The sequence below is a fragment of the Oncorhynchus kisutch genome, linkage group LG5 (assembly GCF_002021735.2).
Source record: "Oncorhynchus kisutch isolate 150728-3 linkage group LG5, Okis_V2, whole genome shotgun sequence".
NCBI lineage: Eukaryota > Metazoa > Chordata > Actinopteri > Salmoniformes > Salmonidae > Oncorhynchus > Oncorhynchus kisutch.
In genome coordinates, this window is record NC_034178.2 from 48477210 (window position 1) to 48498443 (window position 21234).

The window sequence follows — 21234 nt, forward strand, 5'->3', positions numbered from 1 at the left end:
CATGCAAATATACTTCCTGCAAATGTCTTCCTGCAAGCAAGCTAGAAAGGAATGCTACATTCTTCTTTGTAAGAGCAAAACAAAGAGACTGTCCAAGACATCACAGATGAATTCAATATTTCAATAAACATACAATGGTATTTTTATCTGATTGGATTGGTCAATAGCAACTTCAGATGTGGTTTTATCAAAATTATCAGAGATCACAACATACACTATTTAAAATTAATATTAATATCCCTTTGAGAGAAAATGGATTCGCCTTGATAATTTGAAAATGAACAAGAACCAAAACATTGAAATATAAAAAATAAAAAAATTTTAACCTTTATTTAACTAGGCAAGAAAATCAGTTAAGAACAGTCCTGCGGGGACTGGAGCCTGGGAAATCAAGAACAATTCTTGAAGTTAAATCAAAACAACTTTCAAGCAACTCAAAATATAAATACAATTATAGGGTAAGAGTGGTTTCACAAGCAATTTGGAAATGAAGTGTAGCATCTCAATTTACAGCACCCAACATTACCATATCAATGGTGAAGGTTCTAAGGCCATTTTGTGAGAAACAAGGCAATGACGGTTCATAGCACACACACATCTATACATTCAGATGGACTTAGCCACATGTACTACGCATAGGAAAACAAAATATTATTTGTGTCTTAACAGGAGCCACTACATTATGTCTAGCAATCTTTCTAGATAAAAAAGTACCCCAGCAAACAGGTGACGTCCTGAGAACATTCGGCAACGTTTCCATTAGGTACGTTGATGATTTTGGCGCAACGTTATCACACTTTTTGAGAATGTTTTAGGAGCGTTGCGTGATGATCCCGAATGAAAGTTCTCTGGGGGACCTTTGTCTAGTTCCCTGTCAGTTCCCAGGACGTCACTGAGGACAATAGAGAGATTAAAGTAGATGTCACGTGTCAAAATTTTGATTGATGACCCTATGTGAACCTATGTGAACGCTATGTGAACCCTATGTAGTGATGACGTGTGCATGTCTTCTGGTCAGGCAAGCCTGGTTAGGTGGGGGCTATGGGGTGAGTAAGGGTCCATTTGACAGGCCGTTAATGATTGATGACCCAAGCCTGATAGGCAAGCCTGGTTAGGTGGGGGCTATGGGGTGAGTAAGGGTCCATTTGACAGGCCGTTAATGATTGATGACCCAAGCCTGATTTATGACCCTATGTAATGATTTATGACCCTATGTCATGTAGAAGGGTGCATGCCCAGGGGTGTTGTTGGGGTTGAGTAAGTGACCATGTGTCAGGTCAACCTGTTACTGTTTCTCACGGTTTGGGTTGGTTAAGGCCCCTTATAAAGCGCCTGAACAATACCTGTTTAAGACTGTACATGATAACCCCCCTGAATATTAAACAAAAATGACACCTATGCCAATTTTAGGGATGTTATGCTCGGCTTGTCATGAACCCAGTGACCAAAGCCTTGAAGAAGTTCTGTGTGAAGCTCCAGAATGTTTTAAAGGATTTTTGGGTACGAGTGAGGGCCACATGTCTTACATATTCCACCCGGAGGATTCTACGGTAAAGATATTCACAGACCGTGGACCCAAACCCCTTTATCCTGCAAAACCTGGGAGTTTTCCCCCGGCTCTGGGGATGAGAGAATGGCTAAACATCAGGCTGGCTCTTTGTAAAATTGAACAGGTCCTAAGTGTTACAAATGTGCCAGGATATGCGTTGGAAGAACAGGTCTGCGGCCGCAGTGATCTCAAGGCTCTAAGAATTGCTTCAATGGACTATAGCCCTGACAACAAAGTGACAATTTTAGCCTGTGACCTTTATGATAAGTATAATGCTACAAAGTCTGTCAATTCTCCTGTAGCTTCCAGAGCACGCAAACATGTAAACTTTTTTATTCCTGTGTTTAGTTTTAAATGGGTGGATTATCCAATTTTCATAACACTTATGAATAAGCTGGACATTCTCTTCCAAAATGGGGAACAGTTAAAGCGCTGGGCGAGGCTTTCCTTGAGACAGAGTCAAGACCAAAAGGCCCGACGGAGGATCTACCCCTGGAGTGAAAACTTACCAAGTGTTGATGGACCTAGCAAGAGAGCCTTGCCTTTTGAGGGTGAACTCGACACGGACAATGGCGGTTGGTTGCATAAGCTCCCAGGATCTGTAAGAAAGGCATCGTAAAATACCTTAAGAATGTAAGGATATAAAATGTATGTACTAAATATTTTGAATGAAATAAATGGTTTTAAAATCAGAATCTCACCACGTTATGAACTCTCGCGTTTGTTCACTCTTAGCGCAGTCTGTCCCTGAGAAAAAACTTGCGGAAAAAGCCATGTGCGCGCGTATGTGCGTGAGGGAGTTTTCTGTAGTGGCTGTGTGTGTGTGTGTGTGTGTGTGTGTGTGTGTGTGTGTGTGTTTCAAAAACAGAAAAAGGGGGGGGCGGGTTGTTTGTTAAAAAAATACCCTTGCATGCCTGGTGGGTCGCTTGAAACCAAGGTTTACACTAGCCTGCAAAACAGATGCCTACCCCCCAACAATAATATTGTGTCTTACGACTCCTAATCTTAAAGGCCTTTCATAAAACTATTTTTTTAGGTGGGCTAAAAAGTCATTCATCCCAGCGATGTCGAGACCAACCCACCCCCATGCATCTAGGTGCTAGCACCCCGGAGATTTTAGAAGCTCCAAAAGGATCCTAATGTTTAGACACACCCAATACCATGTGTTTGAAATGTGTCAAATATACCATGGGCGGGGGTATAGCCCGAAAAAAACGACAAACCCCAAATGCTATGTAAAAAATCATTCAGGGGTTTTTCTCTAGGTCGTAGGGTACAAAAGCGCTAGAAACCATGGGCAATGTTAGCAGCGTTTTAGTTCCGATGCAAACAGCACCTCCAGAAACTCCAAGAATCGTTATCGGACTGAAGCGTTAAAAAAGATAATCGGGGAAAACAGTCTAATGGATCTATCGCAAGGTGAGTTCTTGAAATAAATCTTTATTAGATTTGGTTGTTGTGGGGAATTGTTTGAAAAGCGTGGGATGTTATAGAAATATTAAACAATCATTAGGATCAGTATGCTTACCGTATAACAAGGCAATATTAGCTAAAGTGATTATAGCTTTAATATTGTCGAATGTTTTATAGATTCTGAAGCATTCACGCAGATACTCCGAGGTATAACTGAGCTCGAACCATCCAATGGGGCTCCGAAACAAAGTGCAGACAAACAAACGCCGGCCCTGAATTGTCAACGTAAGTAAGCTCCAAGAATTCCATACATAAAAATATTTATACCTTAAAAACAAAAAGTGTGGGCATCTTATATTAAAAGTTATTTTATATGTTTACAGAGGACCTAAAGCCTAGAAGGTTAAACGAGGCCCTATGGAGCCTGAACGGTTTCTGCGAAGCATATGACTACGAGACAATTCTGCCCTACTCCCAGGATGTATTTACACAAAAGCAGCGAACAGAGACTTTAAACGGCAGGTCAACTCCCCTTGGCCAGGACAACGTTGTCCCCCATATTTCTAAACACCAAAGGATAATTAGTGCTCAGATCCACAGTTCCGCTTCACCCGAACAATTCTACTTGGCCGATATTCACGAGACGTCGTTCCAAGGACTAGGTATGAATCAATTATATATTATTATTTATATATATTATTATTTTAATATTTATATATTTTTTTTATGCCGGAATATGTTAAAACAAGGCCTAATGCTGTTTTTTTTTTTTGTTGTTTTTTTTGTTTTTTTTGTTTTTTTCAGGCTCACCATCGACCGAACCTGCAGATGCTGTAATACAGGTTGAACAAAGACATCAGCCCCTGGTTTCAGAGCTTCTTCAGAACAGCCCTCGTCAAAAAAGCCGAGGTATTTAATTAATGTATTGTTAATATATAGGCTTATATCTGAAATGTATTTGGCATTTTTAACATATTTTAGGGTTAATAACCTATTTTTGTATGTATTATTTTTATTTCAGACTCCTCACCGGCTTATAAACACAACGCACAAACATCGGAGGATGCCCAGACAAGCATCCCCGAGGAGGCTCCAAAGACACCAGTCAAGAAAACAGCGAAACCTGATGATGTCAAAGATTTAAATGACATTTCTGAGGTAGACGATTTGATGTTCTGTGAAGCTGCCAACCTTCTTGAATCGGCCAATTCTGTGGGGGAAACAGCAGATTCTGAAATAGACCAAGAACGTTTTTTCAAAGCGTTTACCCTGGGTTTAAAATCACGAAAGGCTCTACTCCAGAGGCGCATGTGTATTCTACTCGAGCATCAATACAATCAGGATGTGTCATTCTGGCGTAGCGAGCTACCCCGTATGTTAAAAAACATTAGGGCTAAAACAAGCAAATACCGCCGTTAAAAAACACACATGTAAACACACACACACACACATCCTTAATTAGACAGATGGCGCCCCCTATAGACCAAAGTGAGACAATTGAAACCCTCTTAGCCAGGATCCCTACAGAGCTCCAAGATATAGTTAACCATATGAATGATTCGGGGGTAATTGACATAATGACAATAGATGAAAATCTATTATCCCAGATTCCCTCCGAACTCATAGACATTATTACACGTATGAATGAGTCAGGGCCTTCCGAGGAAAACATGTTAACACAGATTCCCGAAACCATCATATCTCTAATTACCCAGCTTAACGCGAGCCCTAGGTTTAATTCGGCCCCACAGACACCTCTAAGACAGCCTTTAACAACATTGTCCGAAGAGTCTGAAAGTCAATATGATGTTTTTGAACAGTTGGACAAATGTCTAGCAAATCTGGAGGGGGGCGGTCTTGAGATCAGTGTGCAGAACGAGAGCGCTAGGTTTAATTCAGCACCCCAGACACCTATAAATCAGCCTTTAACACCAATGTCCGAAGAGTCTGAAACCCAATACGATGTTTTTGAACAGTTGGACAATTGCCTAGCAAATCTGGAGGGGGGAGGTCTTGATCGAAGTGTACATGTTTTGCGTCGAAATAAATTCAACAATATTGAGGTTCGCCAGTTTTTCAATTTCGCATGGGGGGGTCAGATTCGGGAATATGCTGTGTTTTACGTAATGCTTATGGACACTTTGAATGAACTGTTAGCGAGGATTAGAGATTATAGCGAACCTAGGGATCTCTTACAGTTGGAAATTTGTGGAGACAGTCTACAGAGCAAGGTATCGCTTATTTTACAGAATGGTGAAGCAGAGCTTGAACAATTTGTTAAACTGCTAGAACGCCTTGTTCAGTCAAATTTAAACGTGCTAGCAGATAGGACCCTCGAACTTGTAGTACAATTAGTACGACAACCACAAGGGGGCGGGGGTCAGAGACGAAAGCTCGAGAGTTTAATGCAGTCCGAAATCATAAGCAATAAAAGGGCCTATCTCATAAACGTTCACAATCCAGGTAATAAGCTATGTTTTGCCATAGGTTTGGCCCACTTACTCAGCCCAGGATGTACTGATCAAGCCGCGTTACAAAAAGCTTGAGAGCTACAAACTGCGGTGGGTCTCGGTATACAGGATGCTGTGGCTTTCTCAGACATAGTCAAATTTGAAAAAAAAAAAAAAAAAAAAATAATATTGAAATTTGAAAAAAAAAAAAAAAAAAAAAAAAAACAGCATTAGGCCTTGTTTTAACATATTCCGGCATAAAAAAAATATATAAATATTAAAATAATAATATATATAAATAATAATATATAATTGATTCATACCTAGTCCTTGGAACGACGTCTCGTGAATATCGGCCAAGTAGAATTGTTCGGGTGAAGCGGAACTGTGGATCTGAGCACTAATTATCCTTTGGTGTTTAGAAATATGGGGGACAACGTTGTCCTGGCCAAGGGGAGTTGACCTGCCGTTTAAAGTCTCTGTTCGCTGCTTTTGTGTAAATACATCCTGGGAGTAGGGCAGAATTGTCTCGTAGTCATATGCTTCGCAGAAACCGTTCAGGCTCCATAGGGCCTCGTTTAACCTTCTAGGCTTTAGGTCCTCTGTAAACATATAAAATAACTTTTAATATAAGATGCCCACACTTTTTGTTTTTAAGGTATAAATATTTTTATGTATGGAATTCTTGGAGCTTACTTACGTTGACAATTCAGGGCCGGCGTTTGTTTGTCTGCACTTTGTTTCGGAGCCCCATTGGATGGTTCGAGCTCAGTTATACCTCGGAGTATCTGCGTGAATGCTTCAGAATCTATAAAACATTCGACAATATTAAAGCTATAATCACTTTAGCTAATATTGCCTTGTTATACGGTAAGCATACTGATCCTAATGATTGTTTAATATTTCTATAACATCCCACGCTTTTCAAACAATTCCCCACAACAACCAAATCTAATAAAGATTTATTTCAAGAACTCACCTTGCGATAGATCCATTAGACTGTTTTCCCCGATTATCTTTTTTAACGCTTCAGTCCGATAACGATTCTTGGAGTTTCTGGAGGTGCTGTTTGCATCGGAACTAAAACGCTGCTAACATTGCCCATGGTTTCTAGCGCTTTTGTACCCTACGACCTAGAGAAAAACCCCTGAATGATTTTTTACATAGCATTTGGGGTTTGTCGTTTTTTTCGGGCTATACCCCCGCCCATGGTATATTTGACACATTTCAAACACATGGTATTGGGTGTGTCTAAACATTAGGATCCTTTTGGAGCTTCTAAAATCTCCGGGGTGCTAGCACCTAGATGCATGGGGGTGGGTTGGTCTCGACATCGCTGGGATGAATGACTTTTTAGCCCACCTAAAAAAATAGTTTTATGAAAGGCCTTTAAGATTAGGAGTCGTAAGACACAATATTATTGTTGGGGGGTAGGCATCTGTTTTGCAGGCTAGTGTAAACCTTGGTTTCAAACGACCCACCAGGCATGCAAGGGTATTTTTTTAACAAACAACCCGCCCCCCCCTTTTTCTGTTTTTGAAACACACACACACACACACACACACACACACACACACAGCCACTACAGAAAACTCCCTCACGCACATACGCGCGCACATGGCTTTTTCCGCAAGTTTTTTCTCAGGGACAGACTGCGCTAAGAGTGAACAAACGCGAGAGTTCATAACGTGGTGAGATTCTTATTTTAAAACCATTTATTTCATTCAAAATATTTAGTACATACATTTTATATCCTTACATTCTTAAGGTATTTTACGATGCCTTTCTTACAGATCCTGGGAGCTTATGCAACCAACCGCCATTGTCCGTGTCGAGTTCACCCTCAAAAGGCAAGGCTCTCTTGCTAGGTCCATCAACACTTGGTAAGTTTTCACTCCAGGGGTAGATCCTCCGTCGGGCCTTTTGGTCTTGACTCTGTCTCAAGGAAAGCCTCGCCCAGCGCTTTAACTGTTCCCCATTTTGGAAGAGAATGTCCAGCTTATTCATAAGTGTTATGAAAATTGGATAATCCACCCATTTAAAACTAAACACAGGAATAAAAAAGTTTACATGTTTGCGTGCTCTGGAAGCTACAGGAGAATTGACAGACTTTGTAGCATTATACTTATCATAAAGGTCACAGGCTAAAATTGTCACTTTGTTGTCAGGGCTATAGTCCATTGAAGCAATTCTTAGAGCCTTGAGATCACTGCGGCCGCAGACCTGTTCTTCCAACGCATATCCTGGCACATTTGTAACACTTAGGACCTGTTCAATTTTACAAAGAGCCAGCCTGATGTTTAGCCATTCTCTCATCCCCAGAGCCGGGGGAAAACTCCCAGGTTTTGCAGGATAAAGGGGTTTGGGTCCACGGTCTGTGAATATCTTTACCGTAGAATCCTCCGGGTGGAATATGTAAGACATGTGGCCCTCACTCGTACCCAAAAATCCTTTAAAACATTCTGGAGCTTCACACAGAACTTCTTCAAGGCTTTGGTCACTGGGTTCATGACAAGCCGAGCATAACATCCCTAAAATTGGCATAGGTGTCATTTTTGTTTAATATTCAGGGGGGTTATCATGTACAGTCTTAAACAGGTATTGTTCAGGCGCTTTATAAGGGGCCTTAACCAACCCAAACCGTGAGAAACAGTAACAGGTTGACCTGACACATGGTCACTTACTCAACCCCAACAACACCCCTGGGCATGCACCCTTCTACATGACATAGGGTCATAAATCATTACATAGGGTCATAAATCAGGCTTGGGTCATCAATCATTAACGGCCTGTCAAATGGACCCTTACTCACCCCATAGCCCCCACCTAACCAGGCTTGCCTATCAGGCTTGGGTCATCAATCATTAACGGCCTGTCAAATGGACCCTTACTCACCCCATAGCCCCCACCTAACCAGGCTTGCCTGACCAGAAGACATGCACACGTCATCACTACATAGGGTTCACATAGCGTTCACATAGGTTCACATAGGGTCATCAATCAAAATTTTGACACGTGACATCTACTTTAATCTCTCTGACAATGTTAGGACCTTTTTAGGATGTTCTCAGGACTTTCATTTGACTAGTCCTTAGGACATTGTGTGATGGTCCTAAGGGAACATTCTCTGGGGAACCTTTCAATAGTTCACTGTAAGTTCCCAGGGCTTTCATTTTCCTAGTCCTTAAGATGTTGCATGATGGTCCCAAGGGAACATTCTCTGGGGGAACTTTTTATATTTCCCAGTTTGACCCTGAGATGTTTTTAGGAGATTCTTGGGGCATTGTGTCATGGTCCTAAGGGAACATTCTCTGGGGAACCTTTCAATAGTTCCCTGTAAGTTCCCAGGGCTTTCATTTTCCTAGTCCTTAAGATGTTGCATGATGGTCCCAAGGGAACATTCTCTGGGGGAACTTTTTATATTTCCCAGTTTGACCCTGAGATGTTTTTAGGAGATTCTTGGGGCATTGTGTCATGGTCCTCTGAAGGTCACCTGAACATTTTTAGGACATTGTGTCATGGTCCACTGGAGGTTTTGTCTATGTTCCTGGTTGGTCCCGTGGATGTCCCCGAGGACGTTTTTAGCACATTCTTGGGATGTTGTGTCATGGCCCCCTGGAGGTTTGGTCCCAATAACATGCTAAAAACAGAGACCAACCGGAAACTAGACAAAACCTCAAGTGGACCATGACACAACGTCCTGACGACTTCATGTGACTATTTCGTGACATCCCGGGGTCGGCCTAACGACTAATTATTGTTTGCAGGGACATTCACAAAAATACCTTCTGTATGTAGATGTCACAAATGGCTATACAGTACCAGTCAAAAGTTTGGATTTTTCTTTATTTTTACTATTTTCTACATTGTAGAATAATAATAAAGATAGCGGTCTAAGGCACTGCTTCTCAGTGCTAGAGGCGTCTCTACAGACCCTGGTTCCATTCCCGGCTGTTTCACAACCGGCCGTGATTTGGAGTCCCATAGGGCGGCGCACAATTGGCCCAGCATCATCCGGGGTAGGCCATCATTGTAAATAAGAATTGGTTCTTAACTGACTTGCCTAGTTAAATAAAAAATAAGAAATCAAGATATGTTTTATATTTTAGATTCTTCAAAGTAGCCACCCTTTCTTTGCCTTGATGACAGCTTTTCACACTCTAGGCATTCTCTCAACCAGCTTCACCTGGAATGATTTTCCAACTGTCTTGAAGCAGTTCCTACATATGCTGAGAACTTGTTGGCTGCTTTTCCTTCACTCTGCGGCCCAACTCATCCCAAACCATCTCAATTGGGTTGAGGTCGGGTGATTGTGGAGACCAGGTCATCACTCTCCTTCTTGGACAATTAGCCCTTACACAGCCTGGAGGTTGGGTCATTGTCCTGTTGAAAAACAAATGATAGTCCCACTAAGTGCAAACCAGATGGGATGGCATATCGCTGCAGAATGCTGTGGTAGCCATGTTGGTGAAGTGTGCCTTGAATTCTAAATAAATCATTGATAGTGTCACCAACAAAGTGCACCCACACCATCACACCTCCTCCTCAATGCTTCATGGTGGAAACCACACATGCAGAGATCATCCGTTCACCTACTCTGCATCTCACAAAGACACCGGTTGGATCCAAAAATCTCAAATTTGGCCTCATCAGACCAAAGCACAGATTTCCACTGGTCTAATGTCCATTGCTCTTGTTTCTTGACCCAAGCAAGTCTCTTCTTATTATTGGTGTACTTTAGTAGTGGTTTCTTTGCAGCAATTTGATGATGAAGGCATGATTCACGCAGTATCCTCTGAACTGTTGATGTTGAGATGTATCTGTGATCGCTGTGAAGCATTCATTTGGACTGCAGTTTCTCTAATGAACTTATCCTCTGCAGCAGAGGTTACTCTGGGTCTTCCTTTCTGGTGGCGGTCCTCATGAGAGCCAGTTTCATCATAGCGCTTGATGGTTTTTGCGACTGCACTTGATGAAACTTTAAAAGTTCTTGAAACGTTCCGCATTGACTGATCTTCATGTCTTAAAGTAATGATGGACTGTCGTTTCTTTTTGCTTATTTGAGCTGTTCTTGCCATGATATAGTCTTGGTATTTTACCAAATAGGGCTACCTTCTGTATACCACCCCTACCTTGTCATAACACAACTGATTGGCTCATCGGATTAAGAAGGAAAGAAATTCCATAAATGAACTTTTAACAAGGCACACCTGTTAATTGAAATGCATTCCAGGTGTCTACCTCATGAAGCTGGTTGAGAGAATGCCAAGAGTGTGCAAAGCTGTCATCAAGGCAAAGGGTGGCTACTTTGAAGAATCTCAAATATTAAATATGTTTTGATTTGTTTAACACTTTTTTGGTTACTACATGATTCCGTATGTGTTATTTCATAGTTTTTATATCTTCACTATTATTCTACAATGTAGAAAATAGTAAAAATAAAGACAAATCCTTGAATGTGTCCAAAGTTTTGACTGCTATTGTGGAAACCATTGAGTTGTAAAGGAAGAATTAGTTAACACATCTTCAAATAATCTATAGCCTAAATTTTAGGAGAAAGTTCCCAATCTACTTTATGCTCCAAGTAGAATCGAGATGGTCAGCCCCTCCCTAAATCTCAACATCTCTGTATGACTGCTTCTGTGACTAAAGTTAGCGAACCTAACTGGATAGGAAGTCCTACTCTGTGGGCCGGCAGGCTGCCTGAAATGTGAATGAGGATTTCCTCTGCCAAGATTCCAACAGTGCCTGACCGTATGCTATTCTTTTAGGTTGAATGCATTCAGTTGCACAACTGACTTGATATCCCCTTTCCTTCCCTTTTACAGAAATCACAATAATGCTTTGTGGGCTCTTTGTACCAGCAATAGGGGCTGTTTCAGTAGCTTGGTCTGCTCACACACTAGAGAGTGGTGTGGATGGGCACACCACACCCATAGGTGCGACTGACTGTGCGACAAACCCGCTATGTCAATCTGAGTCAGAAATGTCGTTTTGGAGCTTATCTAACAAATCTCGCTGTGCATCATGTAGAAATAACCTGCTATTTTTTGCATGCTTGAGCTTCTCTATTAACCTCTCTAGGGTGTGTGAGAGTCCCACCTGGCTAATTGCAGAGCACCAAATTCAAAAACAGAAATACTCATAATAAAAATTCAAAAAACATACAAGTGTTATACATCGGCTTAAAGATTAATTTCTTGTTAATCCAACCATTGTGTCAGATTTTTTAAAGGCTTCACGGCGAAAGCATACCATGCGATTATCTGAAGACAGCGCCCAGCACACAAAACATTACAAACAGTTACCAGCCAAGTAGAGTAAACAAAAGTCAGAAATATCGATAAAATTAATCACTTACCTTTGATGATCTTCATATGGTTGCACTCACAAGACTCCCAGTTACCCAATAAATGTTTGTTTTGTTCGATAAAGTCCCTCTTTACATACAAAAACCTTTTGTTGACGCGTTTTGTTCAGCAATCCAATGGCTCCAAGGCGGTCACAGCAGGCAGACGAAAAATCCCAAAAGTATCAGTAAAGTTCGTGTTTATAATCAATCCTCAGGTTGTTTTTAGTCATAATAATCAATAATATTTCAACCAGACAATAGCTTTGTCAATATAAAAGATGGTAGTCTAACTCTCTAATTTTTCAGAGTACAAGCCTGAAACAATTTATAAAGACTTGGCATCTAGTGGAAGCCATAGGAAGTGCAATCTGAGTCCTAAATCATTGGATACTGTATAGGCAGTCAATGGAAAACTTCAAACATAAAAAAATCCCACTTCCTGGATGGATTTTTCACAGGTTTTTGCCTGCCATATCAGTTATTTTATATTTACAGACATTATTTCAGAGTGTTTTCTATCCAAATCTACCAATTATATGCATATCCTAGCTTCTGGGCCTGAGTAACAGGCAGTTTACTTTTGGCACGCTTTTCATCCGGAGGTGAAAATAGTGTCCCCTACCCTAGTGAGGTTAACACTATAATCGCTTCTTGCCGCCCCATAGTGGTATCACAGTGGTATCAAGCATGTTCACCCCTAGTTTGCTGTGTCGCAATTCATTTTTGCCAAGTAAAGATACAGCAAGGTCTAGAATTAAGATCCTCTTAGATGTTTTCTTTTACATGCCAATATATTGCCAGTACTGAAAAATGTAATCCCTATTCGAATCAAATGTGAGACTTTTCTTGCCTTTTTTGGTCAAATCACTAATACGAGTTGATTGCCATTTCTCAAACAGATCCGTTGCTTGCATATTCCCCATCACGCATGTGTTCGTTATATATCAGGAAATCTAATGGAATAAATACCAGTTTAGCCCAAATGATCTGTATAATATATCACGTTGGGGTCACCATGTACTAAAGTGAGGTAATATTTATCATATATGTATTATTATATACAGTACCTCACATGGAACCCATAATAAGACTATGTAATTAATATGATGAAGTCTATTTAACTGAATATCTGACCCCATAAAGATAATTTAGTAGTATGCAAGAGACTATAGTTGAGTTAAAATAATAGTAAGGTCAAGAAAGGTCTGAGAATGTTCTGTTCTAAAATGAATGATAACATTATACAATGCAATAAGCTTAAGTTACAATACTAGCATGACAATACATTATTCTAGGCATGATCAGAGAGGGAGATAGAAAGAGAAGTCATAGCCTGAAAGGCCATGCCTCAAGAGTCCCTGGGGTGGTGAGAGAAAAAGAGACAGTGTATCTCACCAGTGCAGGTCAGGAACAAAGTGAAAGAGCTACAGGATGTTATCACAACAGAACCTCTGCTTCACAGAGGTGTGACAGAATGGGTTGGAGAGCAACACAGAGAAGGCGAATTCCTGAGAAGAGAATGAAACCTTTCGCATAGAGTGTAAATAGTCACTTTCGGGGCTGGACCCACCCTAAATACATGCTAATGAGCTTTGTTTATGCTGCTCTATTCTATAAACTCATACCTGGATCTTACCTACAATGAGTATACAAAACACTGAAAAAAACCTGCTCTTTCCATGACAGACTGACCAGGTGAATCCAGGTGAAAGCTATGATCCCTTATTAATGTTATTTGTTAAATCCACTTTAATCAGTATAGATGAAGGGGAGGAGACATGTTAAAGAATAATGCTCAAGCCTTGAGACAATTGAGACATAGATTGTTTAAGTGTGTCATTCAGAGGGTGAATGGGCAATACAAAATAGGGGGGTGCAAATCAATATTAGGAAGGTGTTCCTAATGTTCGGTACACTCGGTGTATGGTTGCTGGTTATAAGTACAGAGAGTTTTCTTAGATTCTTGCTAAATATACTTTCTGATATAAGGAGTTGTTTTTTCTTCTTCTAACCAAACACTGAATTGCTCCTAGTTTCTAAATGTATCTCCAACTCTTGGGTTTTGAACAATCCCAACCCATGCAAGATAAATACTGATGCAGCAACTGTTCTGCAAATCTATGTCACTGTCCAGATAGCCAGGGTTTCACTCCATAGAATAGAGCAGGGACACGATGATTGATGATCATATAAACTGTCTCTACTTAAACTAAAGTACCGGCAAGCAATTACGGTGCTTCATGTTTAGTGAAATGTTAACACATGAGCTTTAATGAAAATGGGTTCTGTATGGCAGATCTGTTTACCTGTTTGCCCATATGCCTGGCTGATTTCATTTAGAGGATTTAGAGGAGCTCTTCTCTTCCCTGGTAATTCACACTCCAGCAGTGGGCCTGTCAGATGAAGACACGCAGCAGATGTTGGGTTGAGGAGGATGGGCTGATGGTATGACTAGTGACAGCATGATTACTCTCAGCAGCAGTAACAGTAGCAGCAGTAGCGACTGACTGGTGAGGCTAAGCAAGGAAAGCGCCTCAAAAGCACGTGATGAAAGGCCTACTAATTGGGGGCCCTATTCAGACCCCTTGACTTCTTCTACAATTTATTATAAAATGTATATGTGTTTTTTAAATCCCTCATCAATCTGCACACAATTCCCCATAATGACACAGCAAAAATGTTTCTGTGTATAAAAAATAAAACTGAAATATCACATTTACATAAGTTTTCAGACCCTTTACTCATTACTTTGTTGAAGCACCTTTGGCAGCTATTACAGCCTTGAGTCTTCTTGGCTTTGACGCTACAAGCTTGGCATTGATTGGCACACGTGTTTTTTGGGGGAGTTTCTCCCATTCTTCTCTGCAGGTCCTCTCAAGCTCTGTCAGTTTGGATGGGGAGCGTCGCTACACAGCTATTTTCAGATCTCTCCAGAGATGTTTGATCGGGTTCAAGTCCGGGCACTGGCTGGGCCACTTAATGACATTCAGAGACTTGTCCTGAAGCCACTCCTGCGTTGTCTTGGCTGTGTGCTCAGAGTCGTTGTACTGTTGGAAGGTGAACCTTCCATGAGGACATGAGTGTTCTGGAGCAGGTTTTCATCAAGGAACTCTCTGTACTTTGCTCCATTCATCTTTCCCTCGATCCTGCATAGTCTCCCAGTCCCTGTCCTTGTAAAACTTATGTTGCCACCACCATGCTTCACCGTAGGAATGGTGCCAGGTTTCCTCCAGACGTTACGCTTGGGATTCAGGCCAAATAGTTCAATCTTGGTTTCATCAGTCCAGAGAATCATATTTCTCATGGTCTGAGAGTCCTTGAGGTGCCTTTTGGCAAACTCCAACTCATATGCCTTTTAATGAAGAGTGGCTTCCATCTGGCCACTCTACCATAAAAGCCTGATTGGTGCAGTGCTGCAGAGAAGGTTGTCCTTCTGGAAGGTTCTCCCATCTCCACAGAGGAACTCTGGAGCTCTATCAGTGTGACCATTGGGTTCTTGGTCGCCTGCCTGACCAAGGCCCTTCTCCCCCGATTGCTCAGTTTAGCCGGACGGCCAGCTCTAGGAAGAGTTGGTGGTTTCAAACTTCTTCCGCTTAAGGCCACTGTGTTCTTGGGGACCTTCAATGCTGCAGAAATGTTTTGACAAATGTTTTGACAATGTTTTTCCAAATCATGTCCAATCAATTGAATTTACCACAGGTGACTCCAATCAAGTTGTAAAAATCTCAAGGATGATCAATGGAAACAGAATGCACATGAGCTCAATTTTGAGTCTCACAGCAAAGGGTCTGAATACTTATGTAAATATGGTATTTCTTTTTTCGGTTTGTCATTGAGGTATTGTGTGTAGCTTGATGAGGGAAAAAATATTTAATAAATTTTAGAATAAGGCTGTAACGTAACAAAAGGTGGAAAAAGCCAAGGGGTCTGAATTCTTTCCGAATGCACTGTATATACACTACCGTTCAAAAGCTTGGTGTCACTTAGAAATGTCCTTGTTTCTTAAAGAATAGCAAATTTTTGTCCATTAAAATAACATCAAATTAATCAGAAATACAGTGTAGACATAGCTGCCAATTGAGGACTTGTGAGGTGTCTGTTTCTCAAACTAGACACTCTAATGTACTTGTCCTCTTGCTCAGTTGTGCGTCGGGGCCTCCCACTCCTCTTCCTATTCTGGTTAGAGTCAGTTTGCGTTGTTCTGTGAATGGAGTAGTACACAGCGATGTAAGAAACCTTCAGTACTTGGCAATTTCTCGCATGGAATAGCCTTCATTTCTCAAACAAGATGAGACTGACGAGTTTCAGAAGAAAGTTCTTTGTTTCTGGCCATTTTGATAATGTCATCGAACCCACAAATGCTGATGCTCCAGATACTCATCTAGTCTAAAGAAGGCCAGTTGTATTGCTTCTTTAATCAGCACAACAGTTTTCAGCTGTGCTAATATAATTGCAAAAGGGTTTTCTAATGATCAATTAGCCCTTTAAAATGACAATCTTGGATTAGCTAACACAACGTGCCATTGGTTGCTGATAATGGGCCTCTGCACGCCTAAAAATCAGCCGTTTCCAGCTACAATAGCCATCTACACTGTATTTCTGATCAATTTGATGTTATTTTAATGGACAAAAAAAAGTGGTTTTCTTTCAAAAACCAGGACATTTCTAAGTGACCCCATAATTTTGAACGTTCAAAAGTTTGGGGTCACTTAGAAATGTCCTTGTTTTCCATGAAAACATACATGAAATGAGTTGCAAAAAAATAGGAAATATAGTCAAGACGTTGACAAGGTTATAAATAATGATTTTTAATTTAAATAATAATTGTGTCCTTCAAACTTTGCTTTCGTCAAAGAATCCTCCCTTTGTAGTAATTACAGCCTTGCAGAACTTTGGCGTTCTAGTTGTCAATTTGTTTAGGTAATCTGAAGAGATTTCACCCCATGTTTCCTGAAGCACCTCCCACAGGTTGGATTGGTTTGATGGGGACTTCTTACGGTCAAGCTGCTCCCACAATAGCTCAATAGGGTTGAGATCCGGTGACTGTGCTGGCCACTCCATTATAGACAGAATACCAGATTACAGTTTATTCCCTAAATAGTTATTGTATAGTTTGGAGCTGTGCTTTGGGTCATTGTCGTGTTGTAGGAGGAAATTGACTCCAATTAAACGCTGACGGGAGAGTATGGCATGGCGTTGCAAAATGGAGTGAAAGCCATCCTTCTTCAAGATCCCTTTTACCCTGTACAAATATACCACTTTACCACCACCAAAGCACACCCAGACCATCACATTGCCTCCACCATGCTTGACAGATGGCGTCAAGCACTCCTCCAGCATATTTTCATTTTTTCTACGTCTCTTCTTTGTTATCCGAACACCTCAAACTTAGATTTGTCTGTCCATAACAATTTTTCCTATCGTCCAGTGTCTGTGTTGTTTTGCCCATCTTAATCTTTTCTTTTTATTGGCCAGTCTGAGATATGGCTTTTTCTCTGCAACTCTGCCTAGAAAGTCAGCATCCCGGAGTTGCCTCTTCACTGTTGATGTTGAGACTGGTGTTTTGTGGGTGCTATTTAATGGAGCTAACAGTTGAGGAATTGTGAGGCGTCTGTTTCTCAAACTAGACAATCTAATGTACTTGTCCTCTTGCTCAGTTGTGCACCGGGGCCTCCCACTCCTCTTTCTATTCTGGTTAGAGCCAGTTTGAGCTGTTCTGTGAAGGGAGTATTACACAGCATTGTACGAGATCTTCAGTTTCTTGACAATTTCTCGCATGGAATAGCTTTCATTTCTCAGAACAACAATAGACTGACGAGTTTCAGAAGAAAGTGCTTTGTTTCTGTCCATTTTTAGCCTGTAATCGAACCCCCAAATGCTGATGCTCCAGATACTCATCTGGTCTAAAGAAGGCCAGTTGTATTGTTTCTTTAATCAGCACAACAGTTTTCAGCTGTGCTAACATAATAGCAAAAGGGTTTTCTAATGATCAGTTAGCCTTTTAAAATGCTAAACTTTGATTAGCTAACATAACGTCATTGGAACACCGGAATTATGGTTGCTGATAATGTGTCTCTGTACGCCTATGTAGATTTTCCATAAAAATCCGCCATTTCCAGCTACAATAGTCATTTACAACATTAACAATGTCTACACTGTATTTCTGATCAATTTGAACGGTGAGAGAGAGAGCGAGAGAATTGTGGACATTCTCTTACACACTCTAAACACGATCACCTGCATTTACATACACACTTTCACAACTCCGTTCCAGCTCTATCATAGGATCTTCTCTAGCCTAAAATGATCCCTCCCCATACAGCCACAGACCACCAATAGATTTCAATTAGGGTCCAAGCCATTATTAAACCTCCAGATGGAATCTTTGCAGTCCTTTCTTCCCCTTACTGTGCTCTGCTTCATAGGCAGAATGCCTAGGCTGCTTGGGAGGCAGGAAGGGCTGGATGAATAATAGAGTGGACCATTCTAGCCAGTGGGGGAGGGACTGCTCTCTGCATGAGATATGCCCATATGACAGGATAAAAGTATGTAATAAAGGTATGTAAAAAGCTTGGGATGGCTTCCTCTCTGGGGTGCTTTGGTGAATGCTACACAGTGCTTCATTTTAGATACTGATGACATCGTGTGTTATCCCTATAGTTTAAGGGGTAATTTGAGAATTATTTGAACTATTTGTTAATCATTAATTTCCCTCTCCTGTCAACAGGCTGAGAGGGGGATCCAGAGACAGTGCAACACATGCACTGATCTAGCCATCATCTAAATGCTAGATAATGATGAGACTCCACTACAACAAGCTACATTTTAAGTAGAAAATATCAGACTGAATACAGCAATGTGCTAATACTAATTATAATCTAATTCCTTAAAACAAACATAAATACCTAACATAGAGAGAAAGCTCCTGTGAGGAGGTAGGGAATAGAGAGATTCAAATGATAGAGAGAGGGGATGGAGGGCATGCAAACACAGGCTTGACAAACGAAGTGTAACTTTGGTGAAGGACTATATCTGGGGCTACTGTCTCCTCTCAGGGAGCATGCCCTTGTCCTGTGTTAATTTATGGAGCTGCTATTATCAGCCTCTGTTTTCAGTTCTTCCCCAGCTATACACGCAGTTGCTCCACTGAATTTTTCAGCGGGTTGAATAGACCCACTTGCCTGCCTGACGATGCCCCCAGCCTTTGGATAACCCTCTACACACAGTCTCAGAGGGTGAAGGGGATAGCCTGGTACCTGATCTGTTTGTCCTGCTATTTGTGCTGACGAAGGAGTTCCCTCTCACTCTCTATCAGTGGTGGTCAGTGCAGTTTAAGATGAGGGAGGAAGTATTGTTTTTTTAATAAGCATGGTCTTATTTCTATGACAGCATTTTGAATGACTGTCATTCATATTCCATTCACCCAGCTCAATGTAACAGCAATAGGTTTAGGCTAATTGATACTCAAATTTTCCCTATACCCATCATGAGGCTGCTAAAACCTAGCCTATGAATGACAGTTTACAACGTAGGTGCACACAGGTCGAGAGACAAATTTAAAATGACAGACAGTGACACTTGGACAGACAGTGACATTCAATACCACCTTGCATACTCTTGCCTGCATCTAGCTGATATAGGGTGTAATCATTAGTCCAACAGTTGCAAACGAGAGTTTCTATTTGTCAAATTCAGGTATGTTTATCCCTGTTTTGGTCTGTTTGCTTCCGTTTAAGAACCGTTTTTCAACAGAATGAGCGGAATGAATATACCCCTGATCACGTGTTAACACAGTTGACTTTCATCAAATATAATCACATTTTATTTGTTACATACACATGTTTAGCAGATGTTATTGCGGGTGTAGCATTGAGTTTGAGTTTGAGTTTATTTTTATTTTTACAGGGACAGTGCACATTAATCAACGTTTCAGTAAAAGTGCCGGTTTTAGCCAGCCGGCTAATTTTCAACCGCAGTCCCTGGGCAGGTTATTAAAAACAATTACAATATAGACAATAGCAACATAGAACAAGCAAGACATAGCAACATAGGACAAGCAAGACGTAGCATACAGACAGAGCAACATAAAACAAAAAGCAGCAAGACAAGATTCATAAAAGCAACAAAGTATTTCCACACCTCACAAGCTACAGACAACAGAAAACATGGAGAGCGGCAACACACAGCTAGGGACCATGTTCACAAATCTGATTGACCTTTAGCCATGTCTTCAAGCATTTTGTGAAAGTGTGATATGTGGTGCAGTTATGTGTGTCTGATGGCAGTGTATTCCAGACATGGGAAGCTCTCACAGAGAATGCAGATTTACTAAAGGTGCTTTTCCTTAGGGGAACTATACAGTCACCTCTCATGGCAGACCTTGTGGATCTGCTGCCATATGTCTGGGTTTTCTGTTTAACAAAAATATTGAGTGGAGGGGGAGCCAGGCCTTTGAGGATCTTGAATACAAGACATGCGTCGGTGTATTGCACAAGATTTTCCCAACTCAAGAGCTCATGCTTTCTAAGGATGTGACAATGATGATGGCTATTGGGCTTCCTATCAAGCACTTTGAGAGCCTGTTTGTAGACAGACTGAATAGGTCTTAATGTTGTACAGCAAGCTTGGGCCCAACTAGTCAAGCAGTATGTTAAGTGGGGGAGTATCATAGATTTGAAGTACAGTTTTGCTACTTCTGTAGTCAAACTATTTCGTATAAATCGGAAATTAGCTAGGTTGAATTTGGTTATTTGAATTACCTTTTTCACATGCTTTTTAAAAGAGAGGTTGGAATCAAGTATGATGCCAAGGTACTTAAAATCGGATACCACCTGGAGCTTCTCCCCTGACACATAGACATCTGGCTCAGTAGCATCTGTTGCCCTCTTTGTGAAGAACATGCAAACAGTTTTTTTCACATTGAGATGCAAACACGAGTCATTGAGCCACTTTGTAACCTGGACCATTACAGTAGTGAGTTCTTGTGCAGCTTGTTGTTTGCTCTTTGCATGCACATATATCACTGTATCATCTGCATACATTTGAACTTCAGACCCAGTACAGACAGAAGGCAGATCATTAATGTACAGGCTGAACAGGAGGGGCCCCAGTATTGACCCTTGGGGCACGCCCACATCATAGCTACGAGTGGGCGACAGCTCATTGCTCACTCTGACACACTGAGTTCTGCCTTCAAGGTATGATTTCATCCATCTAAAGGCATCAGGGGAAAAGTTGAACTTGGACAATTTTGTGATGAGAATCTCATGGTTAACAGTATCAAAAGCCTTCCTTAGGTCCAGAAACACAGCCCCAACAGCACCCCCTTTGTCCATCTTGGACTTCACATTTTCTGTGGAGTGTTTCTGTGGAGTGTTTCGCTCTGAAGCCAAACTGCATGGAGTGTAATGTGAAGGGGCTGTTGTTGAGGTGGGCAATCAGTTGTTCTGCTACACACTTTTCAACAACCT

General features: G+C 41.1%; 1 protein-coding gene across 1 annotated transcript in view; it reads left to right on the top strand.

The window, feature by feature from the left end:
• LOC109891576 (metabotropic glutamate receptor 2) overlaps nucleotides 1–21234 on the top strand; it is an 86261-nt gene that overhangs the window by 20864 nt on the left and 44163 nt on the right. The window lies entirely within an intron of this gene.